This window comes from Oncorhynchus gorbuscha, linkage group LG02 (genome assembly GCF_021184085.1).
Source record: "Oncorhynchus gorbuscha isolate QuinsamMale2020 ecotype Even-year linkage group LG02, OgorEven_v1.0, whole genome shotgun sequence".
Taxonomy (NCBI): domain Eukaryota; kingdom Metazoa; phylum Chordata; class Actinopteri; order Salmoniformes; family Salmonidae; genus Oncorhynchus; species Oncorhynchus gorbuscha.
Genome location: NC_060174.1, coordinates 45,995,485 through 46,018,392, shown reverse-complemented (window position 1 = coordinate 46,018,392; position 22,908 = coordinate 45,995,485). Strand labels below are relative to the sequence as shown.

Here is a 22,908-nt window from a genome sequence, read left to right as displayed (position 1 = left end):
GGAAGTTGGAACCATATTTGATCCCATTCACATTTTCTCAAGCAAGTGGGCAATAAATACACAACATTACCGATGTGTATACCCTGGACATAGGGACAGAGTGCGTAATAGGCTCGACTATGTAGCCGCTGCTGAATAGACTGACAAATAGTCTAGTTTAGCAATTGTCCGTTTTTTTTCAAGAGCGGATGTTTGGGGGCCGGAACATAATTACAAATAATTTGTACACTGCCAAATGACCCCAAGAAGCCCAAACGGATATGTTTGACTAAAACATAATAATTTCTAAACCTTGCTTAAATTTTATATGATCGCGTGTCTCTATTTTATATATATTTTAAACTTATGGGGCTAAATAAAAGGACCTGTGGGCCGCCATTTGGGGAACCCTGCAATACTTCATGTCAGATTGCACATTTTTAGGTGTATAGACTGCTATATTTATGTGTATTTGCTTGTGTCTGCCGATAGTGACGTGTTATCACCCTTGCTAAATAAATACTGGAGGAAAGTGGAGAGAGCTGCGATTTCGGATTAGTCAAGACACGCACAGAGCCTGCAGCAGCATTCCGATGTGAATTGAAAGTGAAAATGTGAGCAAATTGACAAATTGTCAAACTGGTATAAAAAAAGAACTGCACTTTGCCTCTTTTTAACGCTTTACGTCAATATATTTTATTCAACTAAATGAAAGATGGAGCGGCGCTGCAACACCTGACTGAAAAGTGCTGTGGCAAATGCCGCCCCGCCACACTTTTTCTGGTAGTCCTGCTCTTATGTCTTATGGGCGGCAGGTAGCCTAGTGGTTAGAGCGTTGGGCTAGTAAAAGGTTACTAGATCGAATCCCCGAGCTGACAAGGCAAATATCTGTCATTCTTCCCCTGAACAAGGCAGTCAACCCATTGTTCCTAGGCTGTCATTGTAAATAAGAATGTGTTCTTAACTGACTGTGGTTACACCATCCCGAACCCTCTGAATGACACAACACATTTCACCCTGACAATTCTACAGTATGTCTTCATCCTTAGAAATCCGTTGACACCCTAGGGCAGGGTTTCCAAAACTCGGTCCTGGGAGCACATTTTGGTTTTTGCTCTAGCACTACACAGCTAATTCAAATAATTAAAACTTGATAATGAGTTGGTTATTTGAATCAGCTGTGTAGTGCTAGGGCAAAAATCAAAACGTGCACCCAGGGGGGGCCCCAGGACCGACCTTGGGAAACCCTGCCCTAGGGTGAGATGGAATCAGGATCTACAAAGCGTCTGAGTAGGTGAGTGTCAAACAAAGTGAACATGTGTGTGTGGTTCTCCACATTAGAGTTCTGTGCCCGTATCTACAAAGCGTCTGAGTAGGAGTGCTGATCCAGAATCAGTGCTACTTTTTAGATCATAATGAATAAGATTGGATGGGGGGGACCTGATCCTAGATCAGCACTCTTAATCTGAGATGCTTTGTGGATACGGGCACAGAACTCTAATGTGGAGAACCACACACACATGTTCACTTTGTTTGACAAATCTGCATTAGCTGAGTAATTGCAGGGATGAGAGAGAGAGAGAGAGACAGCGTTGCTCTCTGGCAGCAGGCAGGCTGATTGGTGTTCTGTGTCAGCTCCAGCAGACACACAGAGAAGCAGCTAATGGCTGTCTCACAAAGCAGGAGGCGTGAATGAGACAGAGGGAGAGTCTACAGTCTATTTCCCGCACTTGCCAGGACTATAGCGAGGAAGATGGAGTGCTGATATGGGAACGAGACTCACAGTTTCTAGTCTTCTGTGTACTGGGTGACTGCAAACAACCCAGTCTTCTCCTCACACAACACCAATAATTATAGGAGAGAGAGTTTACAGAGCAGTCAACAGAGCACCCTTGGAGTGAATGTGTGTGGGTGAGCCTTGGAATGTGGGTGTACTGTAGGCCCACACACAGGGGTGTTGTCATCAGTCTAACGGCTCATTAGGCCCATACAAGCACACTCTCTTCCTCTGTTTGTGTATGTGATGTAACAACCATTATAAACTGGGTGGTTCCAGCCAAGAATGCTGATTGGCTGACAGCCGTGGTATATGAGACCGTATACCATGGGTATGATAAAACATTTGTTTTTACTGCTCTAATTACTTCAGTAACCAGTTCATAATAGTAATAAGGCACCTTAGGGGTTTGTGGTACATGGCCAATATTCGACGGCTAATGGCTGTATCCAGGCACTCCGAAATGCGTCGTGCCTAAGAACAGCCCTTGGACGTGGTATATTGGCCATGTACCACACACCCTCGGGCCTTATTGCTTAAATATCCTGCTGTCCATTCCATACATTGAATTATACCCTTGAATGAATTCATGTAGCAGCACCTGCTTTAAGATTTCCATCAACTTTATGTGCACCATACATCAATAACCACAACCTCACTTTCCACGACCAATTTAACAATCACACTTAGTTACAAGCCATCTCTGATAGGGTTGCTATAGTGGGTTAATTAAGTGGGTTAATCTGGGATGGGTTAACGGCTGTCTCATCCCATAGGTATTCCAGCTGACTAGATGAGAGAGGAGAAGCCAGAAGCTCTGACCTGAAAAGTAAGATGGCACCAGAGAAGAAGGCAGACATTTTACGTGCCCCCAACCGATTGTGTTTTTTTGTTTGTTTATTTATTTGCGTTGTTTGTAACTTATTTTTTTACTTATTTCGTACATAATGTTGCAGCTGCCGTCTCTTCTGATCGAAAATAACTTCTGGACATCAGGACTGCGATGACTCACCACAGACTGGCAGAATATTTTTTTTCCTTTAACAAGTCTGACGAGGCCGACGCTAACGATATACTGCTTTCTCGGGAACAGGCCCAGATTCCCGTGATTTGCGTGAAGAGAAGTCGGAGAAATAGGGTCCGGAGGGCGGGCTGCCTTCTAAGAATTTGTAGGTGATCGAATAAACCCCCACTTCCTTCCATTCTGCTAGCAAACGTTCAATCTTTGGACAATAAAATAGATGACCTACGTGGAAGATTAAACTACCAACGGGACATTCAAAACTGTAATATCTTATGCTTCACAGATACGTGGCTGAACAACGACACTATCAACATAAAGCTGGCTGGTTATACGCTGCACCGGCAGAATAGAACAGTGGCGTCTGGTAAGACCAGGGGCGGCGGACCATGCATTTTTGTAAATAACAGCTGCACGACATCTAAGGAAGTCTCGAGCTATTGATCGTCTGCCGTAGAGTATCTCATGATAAACTGTAGACCACACTACCTACCTACAGAGTTTTCAACTGTATTTTTCATAGCTGTTTACATACCACCATAGTCAGAGGCCGGCACTAAAACAGCATTGAATAAGCTGTATTACGCCATAAGCAAACAAGAAAACGCTCACCCAGAGGCAGCACTCCTAGTAGCCGGGGACTTAAATCCATTTTACCTCATTTCTATCAGCATGTTAAATGTACAACCAGAGGGGAAAAACTCTGGACAAACTTTACTCCACACACTCTCAGAGACAGATACAAAGCTCTCCCTCGCCCTACATTTGGCAAATCTGACCATAATTATATCCTCCCGATTCCTGCTTACAAGCAATAATTAAAGCAGGAAGCACCAGTGACAAGAACAATAAAAAGTGGTCAAATGAAGCAGATGCTAAGCTACAGGACTGTTTTGCTAGCACAGACTGGAATATATTCCAGGATTCCTCTGATGGCATTGAGGAGTACACCACATCAGTCATTGGTTTCATCAATAAGTGCATCGATGACGTCGTCCCCACAATAACCGTACGTACATACCCAAACCAGAAGCCATGGAGTACAGGCAACATCCGCACTGAGCCAAAGGTTAGAGCTGCCGCTTTCAAGGAGTGGGACTCTAACCCGGAAACTTATAAGAAATCCCGCTATGCTCTCCGTCGACCCATCAAACAGGCAAAGCGTCAATACAGGACTAAGATCGAATCATACTACACCGGCTCTGATGCTCGTCGAATGTGGCAGGGCTTGCAAACCATTACAGGCTACAAAGGGAAGCACAGCCGAGAGCTGCCCAGTGAAAAGAGCCTACCAGACGAGTTAAACTACCTCTATGCTCGCTTTGAGGCAGATATCACTGAAAAATGCATGTGAGCACCAGGTGTTCTGGAAGACTGTGTGATCACTCTCTCCACAACCGATGTGAGTAAGACTTTAAAACAGGTTAACATTCACAAGGCCAAACGGATTACCAGGACGTGCACTGCGAGCATTCCCTGACCAACTGGCAAGTGTCTTCACTGACATTTCCAACCTCTCCCTGCCCGAGTCTGTAATACCAACATGTTTTATGCAGACCACCATAGTGCCTGTGCCCAAGAACACAAAGGTAACCTGACTAAATGACTACTGACCTGTAGCACTCACGTCTGTAGCCACGAAGTCCTTTGAAAGGCTGGTCATGGCTCATATCAACACCATTATCCCAGAAACCCTAGACCCACTCCAATTTGCATACCGCCGCAACAGATCCACAGATGATGCAATCTCTATTGCACACACTGCCCTTTCCCACCAGGACAAAAGGAACACCTATGTGAGAATGCTATTCATTGACTACAGCTCAGCATTCAACATCATAGTGTACTCAAAGCTCATCAATAAGCTAAGGACCCTGGGACTAAACACCTCCCCCTTCAACTGGATCCTCGACTTTCTGACGGGCTGCCCCCAGGTGGTAAGGATAGGCAACAACACGTCCACCACGCTGATCCTAAACACAGGCGCCCCTCAGGGTGCGTGCTCAGTCCTTTCCTGTACTCTCTGTTCACCCATGACTGCACGGCCAGGCACGACTCCAACACCATCATTAAGTTTGCCGATGACACAACAGTGGAAGGCCTGATCATCTACAATAACAAGACAGCCTATAGGGAGGAGGTCAGAGACATGTGGTGCCAGGACAACAACCTGTCCCTCAACATAATCAATACAAAGGAGATGATTGTGGACTACAGAAAAAAAGAGGACTGAGCACGCACCCATTCTTATCGACCGGGCTGTAGTGGAGCAGGTTGAGAGTTTAAAGTTCCTTGGTGTCCACATCACCAATAAACTAACATGGTCCAAGTACACCAAGACAGTTGTGAAGAGGGCACAACAAAACCTAGTCCACATCAGGAGACTGAAAAGATTTGGCATGGGTCCTCAGATCCTCAAAAGGTTCTACAGCTGCACCATCGAGAGCATCCTGGTTGACTGGTTGCATAACTGCCTGGTATGGCAACTGCTCGGCCTCCGACCACAAGCACTACAGAAGGTAGTACAAACGGCCCAGTACATCACTGGGGCCAAGCTTCCTGCCATCCAGGACCTCTATACCAGGCGGGGTCAGAGGACGGCCCTAAAAATTGTAAAAGACTCCAGCCACCCTAGTCATAGACTGTTCTCTCTGCTACCACACGGCAAGCGGTACCGGAGCAGCAAGTCTAGGTCCAAGAGGCTTCTAAATAGCTTCTAACCCCAAGCCATAAGACTCCTGAACACCTATTCAAATGGCTGCCCAGACTTTTACACTGCTGCTACTCTCTGTTGTTATCATCTATTCATAGTCACTCTACCTAAATGTACATATTACCTCAACTAACCGGTGTCCCCGCACATTGACTCTGTACCGGTACCCCCCTGTATATAGTCTTGCTATTGTTATTTCACTGCTGCTCTTTCATTACCTGTTGCTTTTATATCTTATTCTTACCCATATTTTTTTCATTGCATTGTTGGTTAGGGGCTCGTAAAGTATTTACATCTATTTTATTTGAATCAGCATCAAAAGCCTCAGAGTTGAGTAATAGTCAGGGATTCTACAGTATAACCAAAGGAGTGCTCCTCCCAAGGTCATTACAGAATATACTGGCCTACAGCAATCTCCTAGTTCTCCTATTTCCCCTTCTCTTTCTTCTCCTCTACAGAGGGATTGTGAAATGACTCAAATGAAGCATGAAGCACAACTGAATCCCACTCCAAACTACTTCAGTCTGCCTACAACCATCCATGTTTATGTTGAGGTTATGGACATGAGCACTTGTGACTTTACGGTGAGGAGGTAGGGTTGCAAAATTCCGGTACCGTTCCCAAGATTTCCTGGTTTTCCATTAAACCAGATTTGAGCTGAAGGATTCCGAATTTCCCTGCTTAGTCCCTCACATGTCCAGAAATCTTCCCAGCACAATTTCAGAAAAACCTGGGAATTATAGGAAAGCTAACAGAATTTTTCAACCCTGACTGTGAGTCTATCCAAGAGGGTTTTGGTTCATATCTGTATCAATAAATTATAACCAAAGCACTGTGTTACTTTGGGCCTCAATTTATTATACAGTTGAAGTCAGAAGTTTACATAGACCTTAGCCAAATACATTTAAACTCAGTTTTTCCACAATTAACATTTAATCCTAGTAAAAAATTGCTGTCTTAGGTCTGTTAGGATAACCACTTTATTTTAAGAATGTGAAATGACAGAATATTAGTAGAGAGAATGATTATGCTCAGCTTGTGTTTCTTTCATCACATTCCCAGTGGGTCAGAAGTTTAAATACACTCAATTAGTAGTTGGTAGCATTTCCTATAAATTGTTTAACTTGGGTTAAACGTTTTGGGTAGCCTTCCACAAGCTTCCCACAATAAGATGGGTGAATTTTGGCCCATTCCTCCTGACAGAGCTGGTGTAACCGAGTCAGGTTTGTAGGCCTCCTTGCTCGCACACGCTTTTTCAGTTCTGCCCACATATTTTCTACAGGATTGAGGTCAGGTCTTTGTGATAGCCACTCCAATACCTTGACTTTGTTGTCCTTAAGCCATTTTGTCACAACTTTGGAAGTATGCTTGGGGTCATTGTCCATTTGTCCACTGCACTGAACTCAACCCTACTCTATTCTGCTGTGCTACATTGTACTGCACTCTACTGTGCTCTGCTGTGTTGCGCTGTGATGTCCAAAGTTGTGAAACATGAGGAAAATGACATTGACATCCATAATTATGCATTTCTGTGTAGTGCAGATCAGCGACCCCATTAAGTAATTCCATTACTATAATTATGTTACCAGGTGTAAATCCACTTCATATATAGTAGTTCAATAACCAAAATAGATTTTTTCAAACTCCAAGGTGCCATGTCATATAGCTGACAACCCATTACTTCTGAAGTCATCACTGAATCTTAATTCGGGAGATGTTTAACCGTTTTCGGGAAAATGTGGACGCATAAACATTTTAGGGAGATTTTCCCGTAATTCCGATACCAAGGTTGGCATCTGCACAGTTCTTCCACTAAAATTCATTTTTGTAAATGTTTCAGTGAAAATGGTTAAAAGTGGTCCTTGTGCACAGCTGTATGGTTTATTAAACTTTGAAATCAATGTTTTTTGTTTGGCATACATTTTAAAGTGAAAAAATGTGGTCAATATTCTGTCACTGTGAAATTGCCCAGCACAAACAGCTGTAGGGCTCTATAACCAATACAGAATCATACCGGCACAGGAGTCCAGTTCCTTTTCCAGAAAAATGTCACTGCAGCAAGTAAGCTAGTCTCCTGGAAGCACCCCCGGCATGCTCCCATGGGCCAGCATTAGATCTTGACTTACTCATGCGAGAATCACAAGGGAGGACACAAAAATCACAGATATATTAATATACAAATACACTAAATATAACGTTAGACTTTAATAGGCCCCACTGACAACATGATGACCAGACTGATTTGCTTTATCTGATGAAGGTCAAAGTTGATCAAACCCTCACAGAAAAATGTACCATGTTCAGATAAGATGAAATGCCCCTTTTCAAATTTTCTTCACTTGCTCAATTTGTTCAACTTTATATGGTCTAAAGGGTAAGTAACCCCCACGTGCATCAGTTATCACATTTATTCCCTATTTTTAAATGCCAAGTCATTATCTCTCCATCTGCAGGCCCCACGTCTCCTACTATTGTGTATGGTGCCTGCGGCCCACTCCCCTCTCCAGAGTCAACACTGTCACAATGTCCACACTGCAACAAAGGCATGACAAAAACCCTGAAGATCCCTTTTTGTGGAGCATGACCGGTCAATTCCATCATTCACCCATCTGTATACAGTCATAACACACACACACACACACACAACCACACACGCCCATGTCACGTCCCTTTCCCTTCATATTATTTCCACAGTCCAATCACCCAACCCCCCCCGCACAGTCAATCCAAACGCCACAGGCCGAACACAAGGGCAGACGGTATATTATCTGTATACTTATTTTATGCTAAACCCTGGCCACTTCTGATGAGATTACAGGTCCTCCACTATACCTCCATTAAACTACAAGGTGGCAGCTTGAGCACACACTTCCTACCGAGCTCTGCATAGCAACTTTTGAAAGATAATGAAAAGTGTATTATTTTGAACTACCAAATTAATACTTTGATTGCTAAATACACTAGGTTATTGATGATTTAAGATGATATTCTCCAAAATGTCACAGCGTGCTGACAAAAAGAAACATCTTATGGCTACCTCCTCAGCTAGCAATGCTGCGCCATCATCCAATGTTGTTACACAGGAGGCAAATGCTTTGATTGACAACTGCCACAACTATACTGGTCTGACAGACTCTATGACACTTACCGTGTCAGACGAGGATTTTCCAACTTTGCCTATAACCCCAAGCAAACCTCCAGCTTCCAAGAAAGGCATGTATGATCTGGGCGCCGATGCCGCTGCCAATAATGATGTTATCGCCACTCTTTCCAGGCTCATCAATACAAGGTCCGATGCCATAGGGTAAATGGCCGTCAACAACGCAATGAAGATCGAGAGCTTAAAAAAAACAGTTGACTTCGCATACACGGAAATCAAGGATGTTAAGGTCACCCACAATGAAAAGCGTGTCGAAAAGGAGGAGGGAAAGATGAACTTATGCCATAGAACAATCGCGGAACTCGAAAGCTACTCAAGACGGTGGAATCTGAGACTGTATAGAGTTCCCGAGGCAGATGGGGAGAATGTACGGCAAATGTGCGACTGTCATAGACTGTGCCTGGTGGCCAACATAAGTCTTTCTGAAGCTTGTCTGGGGGTTGGGTAACTTCTTGGTGACATGGGGCAGTATTTTTTTCACGTCCGGATGAAATGCATGCCCAAATTCAACTGCCTGCTACTCATCCCCAGAAGATAAGATATGCATATTATTAGTAGATTTGGATAGAAAACACTCTGAAGTTTCTAAAACTGTTTTGAATCATGTCTGTGAGTATAACATAACTTATTTAGCAGGCGAAACCCAGAGGACAAACCATTCAGATTTTTTTTGAGGTCACTCTCTTTTCATTGGGAATCCAGATTTCTAAGGGACCTTCTTGCAGTTCCTATCGCTTCCACTGGATGTCAACAGTTTTTAGAAATTGGTTGAGGTTTTCCCTTTGTGTAATGAAGACATATGGCCATCTTGAACGAGGGTCACTTGAAGTGTACTGTTAAATAGAGGCGCATGACCAGAAAGCTAGCTACGTCTTGAATTTGATTGATTATTTACGTTAAAAAATTACTAAAGTTGTATTACAAAAGTAGTTTGAAATGTTGTGGCAAAGTTTACAGGTAACTTTTGAGATATTTTGAAGTCACATTGTGCGGTTGGAACCAGAGTTTTTCTGGATCAAACGCGCCAAATAAATGGACATTTTGGATATATATCGACGGAATTAATCGAACAAAATGACCATTTGTGATGTTTATGGGACATATTGGAGTGCCAACAACAGAAGCTTGTCAAAGGTAAGGAATTCATTATATTTTTATTTCTGAGTTTTGTGTTGCACCTGCAGGGTTGAAATATGCTTCTCTCTCTTTGTTTAGTCCGGCTAATTTGCAGGGGTCCAGATTTTGCAGCTCTTTCAGAACATCAGCTATCTGGATTTGGGTGAAGGAGAAATGGGGAGGCTTGGGCAAGTTGCTGTGGGGGTTGCAGGGCTGTTGACCGGGGTAGGGGTAGCCAGGTGGAAAGCATGGCCAGCCGTAGAAAAATGCTTATTGAAGTTATCAATTATCGCGGATTTATCGGTGGTGACAGTGTTTAATAGCCTCAGTGCAGTGGGCTAGCTGGGAGGAGGTGCTCTTATTCTCCATGGACTTAACAGTGTCCCAGAACTTTTTGGAGTTTGTGCTACAAGATGCAAATTTCTGTTTGAAAAAGCTAGCTTTTGCTTTTGCTTTCCTAACTGCCTGTGTATATTGGTTCCTAACTTCCCTGAAAAGTTGCATATCACAGGGGTTATTTGATGCTAATGCAGTATGCCACAGGATATTTTTGTGCTGGTCAAGGGCAGTCAGGTCTGGAATGTACCAAGGGCTATATCTGTTCCTGGTTCTACATTTTTTCAACGGGGCATGCTTATTTAAGATGGTGAGGAAACCACTTTCAAAGAATAACCAGGCATCCTGTACTGATGGAATGAGGTCAATATCCTTCCAGGATACCCGGGCCAGGTCGATTAGAAAGGCCTGCTCACTGAAGTGTTTTAGGGAGCGTTTGACAGAGATGGGCTGGTCGTTTGACCGCAGACCCATTACGGACTCAGGCAATGAGGCAGTGATCTCTGAGGTCCTGCTTGAAGACAGCAGAGGTGTATTTGGATGGCAGGTTGGTTAGGATGCTATCTATTAGGGTGCCAGTGTTTACGGATTTGGGGTTGTACCTGGTAGGTTCATTGATAATTTGTGTGAGATTGAGGGCATCAAGCTTAGATTGTATGATGGCCGGGGTGTTAAGCATGTCCCAGTTTAGGTCACCTAACAGCCGAGCTCTGAAGATAGATGGGGGGGGGCAATCAATTCACATATGGTGTCCAGGGCACAGTTGGGGTCAGAAGGTGGTCTATAGCAAGCGAAATCGGTGAGAGACTTGTTTCTGGAAAGGTGGATTTTTAGAAGTAGAAGTTCAAATTGTTTGGGTACAGACCTGGATAGTAAGACAGAACTCTGCAGGCTATCTCTGCAATAGATTGCAACTCCGTCCCCTTTGGCAGTTCTATCTTGTCTGAAAATGTTATAGTTAGGGATGTAAAGTTCAGGGTTTTTGGTGGTCTTCCTAAGCTAGGATTCAAACACGGCTAGGATATCCGGGTTGGCAGAGTGTGCTAAAGCTGTGAATAAAACAAACTTAGGGAGGAGGCCCGCTAGACAGCTAGCGGGCTGCTGCTAGCAGATGGGCATTCAGGGGACGTCGCGACGGAGGAGCCAGTTGAAGGAAAACCTAGGCCGAATTACGTTGGTAGTCCAGTCGTGATGGGTCGGCGGGACTCCTTCTCGGCAGTAAAAGGTGTCCAGGCCAATTGGCAAAATAGGTATTGTTGCCCAAGGAGTGGCTGATGGACCTCTTCGGCTAGCCGGGAGATGGGCCTAGCAAAGGCTAGCTCAAGGCTAATTGGTTCTTGCTTCGGGACAGAGACGTTAGCCAGGAGTGGCCACTCGGATAGCAGCTTGCTAGTTGGGTCATGATCCAGAGCTTGCGGTAGGAATCCGGAGATATGGAGAAAAATAAGTCAGATTTGCTCTGGTTTGAGTCTTCCTGCGCAGACTGGTGAGAGTTGTCCGGGCTAAAGGTAGCTGATGACCACTAGCTAGTAGCTAGTTAGCTGGCTAGCTTCTGTTGGGGGTTCCGGTTCAAAAGTAAAGAAAATAGCAGATCCATACCACATTCGGTGAGCTGGAAACGGCAGATTAAAAAATAATATATATATCTACAAAGGCGTTCAGAGGTCTATTATCAGCAACCATCACTCCTGTGTTCCAATGACATGTTGTCTCGCATGGAATAGCCTTCATTTCTCAGAACAAGAATAGACCGACGAGTTTCAGAAGAAAGATTTTTTTGTTTCTGGCCATTTTGAGCCTGTAATCAAACTCACAAATGCTGATGCTTCAGATACTCAACTAGACTAAAGAAGGTCAGTTTTATTGATTCTTTAATCAGAACAACAGTTTTCAGCTGTGCTAACATAATTGCAAAATGGTTTCTAATGATCAATTAGCTTTTTAAAATGATAAACTTGGATTAGCTAACACAACGTGCCATTGGAACACAGGAGTGATGGTTGCTAATAATAGGCCTTCGTATGCCTATGTAGATATTCAATTAAAAATCAGTGGTTTCCAGCTACAATAGTCATTTACAACAATGTCTACACTGTATTTCTGATCAATTTGATGTTATTTTAATTAATGGACAAAAAATGTGATTTTCTTTCAAAAACAAGGACATTTCTAAGTGTCCCCAAACTTTTGAACGGTAGTGTATATCTAATAATATCCGACTGGTGTTAGACATTATTGACTATTCTGATCTAATCTTCAAAGATTTTATAGATTTATTGTCTTCTTAGACATTTATAAAGCCTTCGATACAGTGTAACATGAGTTTCTATTTCTCTCCCTTGATAAATTTGGTTTTGGGGAATTCTTTTGTAGTACTACTAAAACTCTTTATATGAATGGGAACAGTGCCATTAAATTAAAGCATGGCAATTCAAGATTTGATTTGAAAAGAGGAATTAGACAAGGTTGCCCAATTTCACCTTACCTCTTCCTGCTTGACACCCAACTTCTTACAAGTTCTGTTAAATTCAGCGATATAAAAGGGATCTCTATTGCTGACAGAGATATTATTATAAGTCAGCTTGCAGATGACACCACCCTCTTTTTGAAAGATGCTGACTAGAGTCCTAGAGCAGTCGATGTGATAAATATTTTTTCCAAAGCATCTGGTCTTTGCCTAAACCTTAATAAGTGTGAATTATTTGCTATTAAAAACTGTGTGATACCCGCTATATGCAAAATTCTAGTCAATGAAAAAGTAACATACATTGGGATTTCCATATCTAAGGATTAACAGGAAAGATGCTCATTAAATTTCCTAGCTATTAATGAAAAAAACAAAACTAAGTTGAACCATTGGTTGCAGAGGGATTTATCCTTGAAAGGTTGAGTATTGCTTTCTAAAACTGAAGATATCTCCAGACTTCCTTATGCAGCCCAGTCCCTACATCTTGACAACAAAATATGTAAAGCGGTTGACCAGCTGCTTTTCAACGTCATCTGGAAAAAACACATTATATAAGGAAATCTGTCATTATGAACACATGAATATGGTGGACTAATGTTTTTGATTTTCCTACTTTGAATAATACCTTTAAGATAAATTGGGCTAAACATTTCTTAAAGAATCCAACATAAATTTTGAATTTCATCCCTCATTAGATCTTCCCCCATTTTGGTGGCTTCATTTTTATGTTACTTTGTAACTATAACATTGATAAGATTCCTACAAAATGATCTGCTTCTCATAGACAGGTATTCTTAGCGTGTCATTAATATATAAACACCGTTTCCCCCCGCATAGGTATTTCATTTGGAATAATAAGGATATTTTGCATAGAAACAAGTTTTTTTGTTTTATAATCATATCCTGCCAGTCAGTCAACTTTTTAATGCAGAAGGATTGTTACTCAATTATGAGGAATTTTTATCTCTACAATATCCCTGTTACACCTAGAGAGTTTGCCATAGTCTTTGATGCTATTCCATCTGGAACTCTCATGTTGTTCAGAGGTGTAACCAGACCTCATCTTCTTGATCAACCCTGGCTTAATACAGTTGACTCACAAATAGGAAAAATGTGGTTCTCCTTGCTCCCTCAGAACAACAGATGTATACGTGCTTTATTTCAAAGGGATATTGTTTCCATTCCTTATGTCACAATTTACTGGATTATATTTGTCAATAATATCTGTTGGGAAAAAGTCTGGTTATTACCACACAAATACCTGCTTTTTAACAAAGTCAAAGAGATCTCTTTCAGAATGATCCATAAGTATTACCTTGCGAATCATTACCAGAAGAAACTCCAAAAAGACATTAACATTAATTGTACTTTTTGTGTTGAGCATCCAGAAACAGTTTTGCATTTATTTTGGCATTGTCTACATGTAAAAAAAAATGATGGAAAGATATTCAGAGTTTTGTAATTGTTCATATTCTTGATGACTTTTTTTATTGGAGAATGTGCTGCTCGGTTTCCTTAACCATAATAGGAATAATTGACAAATTGACAAACGACAAAATGTAATATTCATAAATGTAAATTCACTAATAAAAAAATTATTCAGTGTTTTCTATAAGGAATTTGAGCAATACTGTAAAGGTTCTCTTGTGGTGAAGGAGAGTCGGACCAAAATGCAGCGTGTAGATTGCGATCCATGTTTAATAAACAAACGTAAAACACGAATCAATTACGAACACTACAAAACAAAGAACGTAACGAAAACCGAAACAGCCTATACTTGTGTAAACTAACACAGAGACAGGAACAAGGACACTAAGGACAATCACCCACACAACCCAACACCAAACAGGCTACCTAAATATGGTTCCCAATCAGAGACAATGACGAACACCTGCCTCTGATTGAGAACCATATCAGGCCAAACATAGTACTAGACAAACTAGACATGTAACATAGAATGCCCACTCAGCTCACACCCTGACCAACCAAAACATAGAAACATACAAAGCAAACTATGGTCAGGGTGTGACAAATACATTAGACCATTCAACATTCTTCTATTAAGAACGCTGTTAAAACAATCAATATGTGTTTCTTTTAAGGTCTTTGTATAGTCTGTAATTTGTTGTACCCCCAAGCATATGTTGTCATTGTTTGTTTGAATACTTCTTGTATGTATGTATACTGGTCTTTCTGCAATAAAAAAAATAACTACAAGGCAATGAGACCTCCAAGCCCTGGATCAACCTACAGCATGTGACTTCCATACTGAATTCTGGCTCAGATGATCCCTTTGTCAGACAGGCACCAGACAAAGGGAGGCTGAAACACAATTACTACATGATCTTGTTTCATCACGTCATGCATTGGTGGCTTTCAGTCAATAGCTGTTGCCATCCATTTTGAAGAAATCGCATTAAATCGACGATTGAGTTTTATGAACTATGAGTGCATGTTTCTCCCCATACCAGTATTATTCACATTTTTGTCATTTGAATAATGATTTAGTCTAGTTATTGTAAAAAAGCCAAAAACATTGGGCCATTTTTGTTAACTAAGTACCATTACATTTTAGTCACATCACATTTGTATTTCCTCTTTAACATATAATACATTAACATATAGTACACGTAAATGTCTGACTTCTATGTGTTGTCCTACAAACAGATTTTTCTGCACAACATCCTATCGCATGATTCTCTTCCCAACAGCCAACTTGGCAGAAGAACACATTGCTCTGCAGCAGATTTAAAATCACGCCCCTTGACATTGTGTAGCTATATTGTAAATCAAAGTTCTGTCATAAGTACAGATCTGATGCAGCAAACTAACTAGCTAGCATTATCAATCTGTTATTACCTGTGTGTGTGTGTGTGTGTGTGTGTGTGTGTGTGTGTGTGTGTGTGTGTGTGTGTGTGTGTGTGTGTGTGTGTGTGTGTGTGTGTGTGTGTGTGTGTGTGTGTGTGTGTGTGTGTGTGTGTGTGTGTATGTATATATATATATATATATATATATATATATATGTATATATTGGTAGCATTTTTTCCCGTCAACTTGTGGGTGCAAATGCTGACTTCTCCAGTGGAAACGTTACATTCATTCTTATTTTAATCGACATAAGTAAAGTGGCTTCAAACGTTGCCCCTTTTTCTACTGGGAGATTTTACCACTGGGAGAGTAGCCATGGCGTGCGCCTTATTTACATACATTATTTGTAGCTGCCTGATGGAAAACGGTTGACGGGCAGAGAGGTGACTCGTGAATGATCTGGGCAATGGTATTTATTTTACACCAATAACAGCATTGCAACACTGCAATGAGAAAGCCTTTACAATTCTGCTAATATCATGCATCATACATCATATTAGTTTGATTGGACCAAACTAATATGACTGAATAGCTCTCAACATGTCCAAAAACCTTTGACTAGTCAGATTTTAGTTGCAGAGAAAATGTTGTCACGTATCGTTTTCGTCAAACAAAATGTTTTTTTGTTGTTGTTAACTTATAGTTTTTTCTGGGTCTATTTAGTCAGTTATCATCTAGTCAATTGCCACTGAAAAATAGGTGTTTGAAATTAACACTGCCACATACTGCACATCATTAATTAATCAGCCCAACACAATGCATCTCAGGTATAAAATCAATGCATATTTCTCCCCCTTCCTCTCTCCAGGGGGGCAACTGACCTAAGGAAGGAAGGAGTTGCAGGGGAGAGGTGAGAGACTTAGCAGGGGGGAGGGGGTATCCTCATGTATCAATTCTGCCCCCCCCCCCATGCTGATGTCAGGAAGGAGGAGGAGAGCAGGGTAATAAAGCCTGTAATGCATCTCTCCTTTCTCTCCTCACAGAAAAGGCTGCCACATGTCCTCTGTTGGGACAGTGGGGAAGCTGTCCTCTACCCCACTCCTTTTTTCATCACTTATTCAACTGCAGTAGGCAGATTCAGCACAGCAAAGTAGGGTTAAGTATACTTCTCCATTATGCAGGACTCTTTCTTTTCACCCATTCACTAACTTTTCAATTCTCTATCCACCTGCCACAACCTGCATTTGAACTCTCAAACTGAGAGCACATTCAGTCAGATCTTCACTTAGCGAACAATCTGGATTCACCCATGTTGATCAACCAGACTTTGAAGACTGTACAGTTGAGTGGAGACAAGGGGTTATAAAAGTCCACAGTAAATTATGAAGAAAATATCTTGCTCTCTGAAGTCCTCTAGCTCCAGCCTGCTAACTAATGTGACTTTGAGCTGGTCTTCCTATGGGCTCTATAATTCATTTTGTGAAAGGCACAGTCAAGGACCATGCAGTTCCAACACACTCAAACTACAGGCCCAGAGAGCCTGGCTGTCTAAGAACATAACGACAGTATGTACAGAAATGGTTACTATGCCCACCACCAAGCGCAACCATGAATCATCCATGTTTAACATGGCATTCTGCTCTTAAGCTTCACAACTGAACTATTCTAGAAAAATCCTCCCTACAATAGTAAAAGGAGTCATATTTGTGCCTCAGATATCAGTTCTTACCATTGAAGCCTTAGATTTACAGTAACTCCTTATCTAAGGAAGACCAGGCTTAGCAATCTTTTATGGAGAAATGCATCTTAAGTTGGGTTTTACTCTTATCATTGAATCGTACACTCCTCTGAAATATTAGACCGTATGCATGGTAAACAAGGTGACTTCTGAGACACTGCGTTCGCAAAACAGTGTGCTCTTCGAATCCTTGACGGGAATGAGTTGCGGCACATTGAACCTCTGACACTTCTCTGCTATTAAAGCCTTGAAAGCATACTGTATTGTGACCTGCTAGGGCTGTGCTCCTCAGACATCAGCCACACGTCAGACCTGAGCGTGTGTGACAGCATAGAGACACAACGATGGGTTCCATCCTACATGTGACAGTGTCTAGGAATAGGGAGCCGTCGATGCCTAACAATCTGTTTCAAAAGCATTTCTTAATTGAAGCCTGTGTATGTGATCTGCTCTACTGTACTGTCAAGTATATCTGTAGATGATTCTTGGCCCAGTTGACTTGCTGACAGAGTAATCATATCCATATGAGCACACATCCCTGGCTGTACAGCTCTTAATAATATGCTGTTGTAATGTTGTTTTCTTCCCTCCGCTAGTTCTCTCTGATAGGTCGATCCTCTACCCAGAGACTGCAGTAAGGAGACAGAACTGGAGAGTAATATGGGCACCGTCACTGTGGAGAGGAATCCATCTGCAGCCCTGGAGACTGGCCTGTCACTAAAACACTGGCCAGTGGGTAAAATATTGACAACCCACAACCTACAACCCATATACTGTGTAGTTACTGGGGAGTCACCCATAAGAGTAATGCTAGAGGCTTCCTGGCTGATTTGAGTGTAACAAGCACATATAGTAAAACAGCCTATTTCTGCTCTGTCCTTCAAGTACAGAACAACAACCATTAAGCAGCTGTCTGTGGAGAGCACTAAAATATATCTAAATTATAATCAGAAATATACAGTAGGCTACTGACATTGAGACCTAAGGTTCCACAACGTGAGCCCTGTGTTGGTTTGCTCTTCCCAAAGACATACTCATTAGTGTTTTTATGGCGTTACCGTAACGTCAAAGCCAACGCGTCATTACCGAAGCGTCATTACCGATGTGTCATTAGCGACGTGTCATTACCGACGTGTCATTACCAACGCGTCATTACCGACGTGTCATTAGCGACGTGTCATTACCAACGTGTCATTACCGACGCGTCATTACCGACGTGTCATTACCAACGCGTCATTACCAACGCGTCATTACCGACGTGTCATTACCAACACGTCATTACCGACGTGTCATTACCAACGCGTCATTACCGACGTGTCATTACCAACGCGTCATTACCGACGTGTCATTACCGACGTGTCATTAGCGACGTGTCATTACCGACGTGTCATTACCAACGCGTCATTACCGACGTGCCATTAGCGACGTGTCATTACCAACGCGTCATTACCGACGTGTCATTACCGCGTCATTACCGACGTGTCATTACCAACGCGTCATTACCGACGTGTCATTACCAACGCGTCATTACCGACGTGTCATTACCAACGTGTCATTACCAACGCGTCATTACCGACGTGTCATTAGCGACGTGTCATTACCAACGCGTCATTACCGACGTGTCATTACCAACGCGCCATTACCGACGTGTCATTACCAACACGTCATTACCGCCGTGTCATTACCAACGCGTCATTACCGACGTGTCATTACCAACGTGTCATTACCGACGTGTCATTACCGACGTGTCATTAGCGACGTGTCATTACCGACGTGTCATTACCAACGCGTCATTACCGACGTGTCATTAGCGACGTGTCATTACCAACGCGTCATTACCGACGTGTCATTACCAACGCGTCATTACCGACGTGTCATTACCAACGCGTCATTACCGACGTGTCATTAGCGACGTGACATTACCAACGCGTCATTACCGACGTGTCATTAGCGACGTGTCATTACCAACGTGTCATTACCGACGCGTCATTACCGACGTGTCATTACCAACGCGTCATTACCGACGTGTCATTACCGACGTGTCATTAGCGACATCATGTTAGCCGATGTCATTCCCCGGGTGTGGGTACACTCTCGAGTCATGCTGATTGTCCATAGGAATGTGTCAATGTGTGGAATGCAACAGCAGCTCTCTAGCACAGTGGGGGCTGGTGAGGCTGAGCCCTCTGCTCTGACTGACCTACTCTCTGAGACAGACACATCACTATAGGGCCCCCCTCCATGCTAAGGCCCTGCCAACTCAGGACAGCTCGAATCTGGCCAGGGCCCCCAACCGAGCCAGAATGCTGTGGTCACTGTGCATACGTGTGCAGGGACCGCAAGGCTGAGTCAACAACAGGCTATTGTTACACAACCGTGCTTGGGTCAGAATAAACATCAACAATGATGGACACATACAGATATATGGAAAGTCAAAAACACACACAAGTCATTATTCCATGTCTAAATCAATAAGCAGACTTTACATCTACTTCTTGTTAATGGATGGACCACAGCACAGTTGTTTTGTAACCTTTATTTAACGAGGCAAGTCAGTTAAGAACGAAGTCTGTGTGGAGCAGAGCTTTAGAGACACCGAGTGCTGCTTTAACAACAGTGGAGAAACCCAGCCTAATGCACTGTGAGTTTTGCATTTTTCATCCGGGCTCATCCTCATTAAAATGACTCCACACCTGCCCCTGACAAACAGGAAATGAACTTTGTCAGGGGCAAAACTATACCGCAACTGTTCTCCAAAGGAAATAAAAATGTAAAATAAAGAAGGAGGAATGAACGTTGTAGGCGTTGTAGGGAGGTCATCAGGCACGTGGAGGCCACACACACTACTGAGCCTCATTTTGACTTGTTTTAAAGGACATTACATCAAAGTTGATCAAAAGCCTGTAGTGTGTTTTTCCACTTTAATTTTGAGTGTGACTCCAAATCCAGACCTCCATGGGTTGATACATTTGATTTCCATTGATAATTTTTGAGTGATTTTGTTGTCAGCACATTCAACTATGTAAAGAAAAAAGTATTTAATAAGAATATTTCATTCATTCAGATCTAGGATGTGTTATTTTAGTGTTCCCGTTATTTTTTTGAGCAGTGTATATTCATATTCAGAATGAATAAATAAGTAGTAAACATTATCAGTAATTACCAGAAACTCTACATTTGTTTTAAAATCACACTAACATTGTTATCTTGGAACACTAGGGGCAGTATTGTTATGGTCTGCTGTTCTTATGGTCTAATGGTCTAATGTTGTTATCCCTGTATGCACACATGACTGTAAGTCGCTTTTCTAAAAGCGTCTGCTAAATGGCATATATTATTATATTATTATATTATTATATTATCAATAGTGTTGATCTTTTCCATCAGGATAAACAATAGCTGTGGGATTGCAACTGCCCGCCACTCCATCCAGCAAGCAATTCCAATTTCCATTTGCAGTTCCCTGCATGTTAAGGACAGGCACAGACAATTCAGAGGAAAAGGAAGGTGAGAGTGTTATTATTGGTACGACGGGCTCCTCGCGCTCCATGTCTCTGTTTAATATTCATAGAAAGACATGAGAGAGAGGAGGGCAACAGCACAGGTTATCCTCCTGGGATGTTATATCACCTCCAGTGTTGATGTGTCCTCTGTTAGGCTATACCTTAGACTCTGAGACAGCCAGGCAGGGATACAAAAAAAACACTTGCTGCTGCTACTACTACACGGTAGGGAGGGACCAGCAGGGACAGAGGCCCATGTGGAACTATGTGCACAAACTAAAAGTCTATACTGAAAAAGTAGTAAAACTGCCTTCAAGAATATCATTAAAGTACCATTCGACAACATGCCAGTGGTATTTATCAGTCAGCATGTAGGCAGAAAAACAGAGTTCCTAGATACAGAATGAGATAGGGTGTGTGGGAGCCTAGCCAGGGCAGAGGCACAGCAGAGGATGACTCAGATTAAGCAGTGTAGCAGTGGAGGCGGAGGGGTACAGCTGAAAATGGGCATTGCTATCTTACACAGTGAGGATTTAGGATATGGAACTGGTGTACATCAGACAGTGTTGTCAGGGAGCACTGTGTCTGGTGAACTACTTCCCATGTCTCTAATCAATCACTGTGGATCATTCTTCCCCCTCTCTCTCTCTCTCTCTCTTCTCTCTCTCTCTCTCTCTCTCTCTCTCTCTCTCTCTCTCTCTCTCTCTCTCTCTCTCTCTCTCCATCCTCCTCTGTTGCTCTGCCTCGTCATCCCACACATCATCACTCGATAAAGGATCCATAACAAACTGAGGTCAGTTGAGAGCTGGTGGAGAGCTGCTAGGCATTGGTATGTCTCTTTATTTCACTCAGATGAAAGAGTGGCATAAACACAAACACACTCATATAGTACAAACATCAGACAGTATACTACAAAACAATGCTTTGAAATTCAATATTAGTTCAATCTGAATAACAAGCATGAATTAGAAATTCAACAGGGGGCCCAAATAATAATTCTGCAATTGGAGTGTTAGTCAAAGCAAAACACTATTCATGCTATCCTTTGATGTCCAACTAGTAAAGCAGAAGACATACTGTACAACTCAAAAATGCACACGAATGTAACCATGATGCATGTATAATTTATAGTGCTGAGCGATTTAATGCTTTTTGAGGTAGGTTCGGTTTCGGTTCAATAATTTTTTAAATCATTAAATGCACTATCCATTATGTGGGTTGAATGCTGTAACAACACTGAATAACACAATGAATAAAAGTTCCACGATGGTAGTGACTGCCCATTACTGCTTATCACTTATTAACCATCATTCATTCACATTACCTTCATAAAATATTTCAGTTGTTGTGTATATTACATTTATTTGATTTGATGACTTTACCATGTCGGTAACAATTTACTTGACACCCAGCGTCATAACACGTTATAACCATGTCATAATATGTCATAGCAGTTGACATAACTTGTCACAACCTGTTATTATATGGTCATGAGACTGTCATGACTAGGGCTGTGGTGGTCACCGAAATTCTGGCAGTCTGTGATTGTCAAGCAAATAACTGTCGGTCTCACAGCAATCGACCGTTAATTAAAATAAACACATTTAGCATCTCCTGGCTTCCACACACATCATCACTGATGCTGACCTTTAGTTGTTCTCCAAATGTTGGTCTATATGTTTCGATTTTTAATACATTGTAAGGCTGCATGATGCAACTCCTAATGATGATTTGAAAAACGTCGCTTGAAAGGCATGAGCTCTGCTCTGTTTTTTTTTGCGCAGTCTGTACACACTACATCAGTCACTCATTCACAATTTGACAAGCACTTGATAATATCTAGAATTTCACAGCGGCATCCCCTTTGTGTGGCAGTAATGCGCCCTAAAGAAAATCCATGCCTTTTGGCCATTGTGCCCTTCTCCCTGAGTGATGTGCGCTGCATCGGGTCTTTCGCACAGGCTACAAGTGAACACAGACAGATCGGGACGCGCTTATTAAATTCCGAGGTGCATATTGAAGATATTGGAAGAACTGTCCACATTTATGTTACCTCGGCCAACTAGATGAGCAGGCCTAACGAACAGCAAAAGTACTAGTCTATGTCAATCTACTATCCCCCAGGGTACAAAAGTTGACGTATTATTCTATTTTGTGAGAGAAATAAATATTCCAAACATAGTCTGGGACAGTTGTGGGATGCGATAGATCCTAAAATAATACAACTATTAGCATCAAACATTTTTTTTTTTACACAATGACACAACAGATCAGAACGTTTAGCTTAAAA

The 22,908-nt window shown here is 42.1% G+C and overlaps 1 protein-coding gene across 1 annotated transcript in view; it reads right to left on the bottom strand.

Annotated features, from left to right (window-relative positions):
• The window catches only part of LOC124003014 (protein bicaudal D homolog 1-like), an 82,180-nt gene that overhangs the window by 53,921 nt on the left and 5,351 nt on the right, over positions 1-22,908 (bottom strand).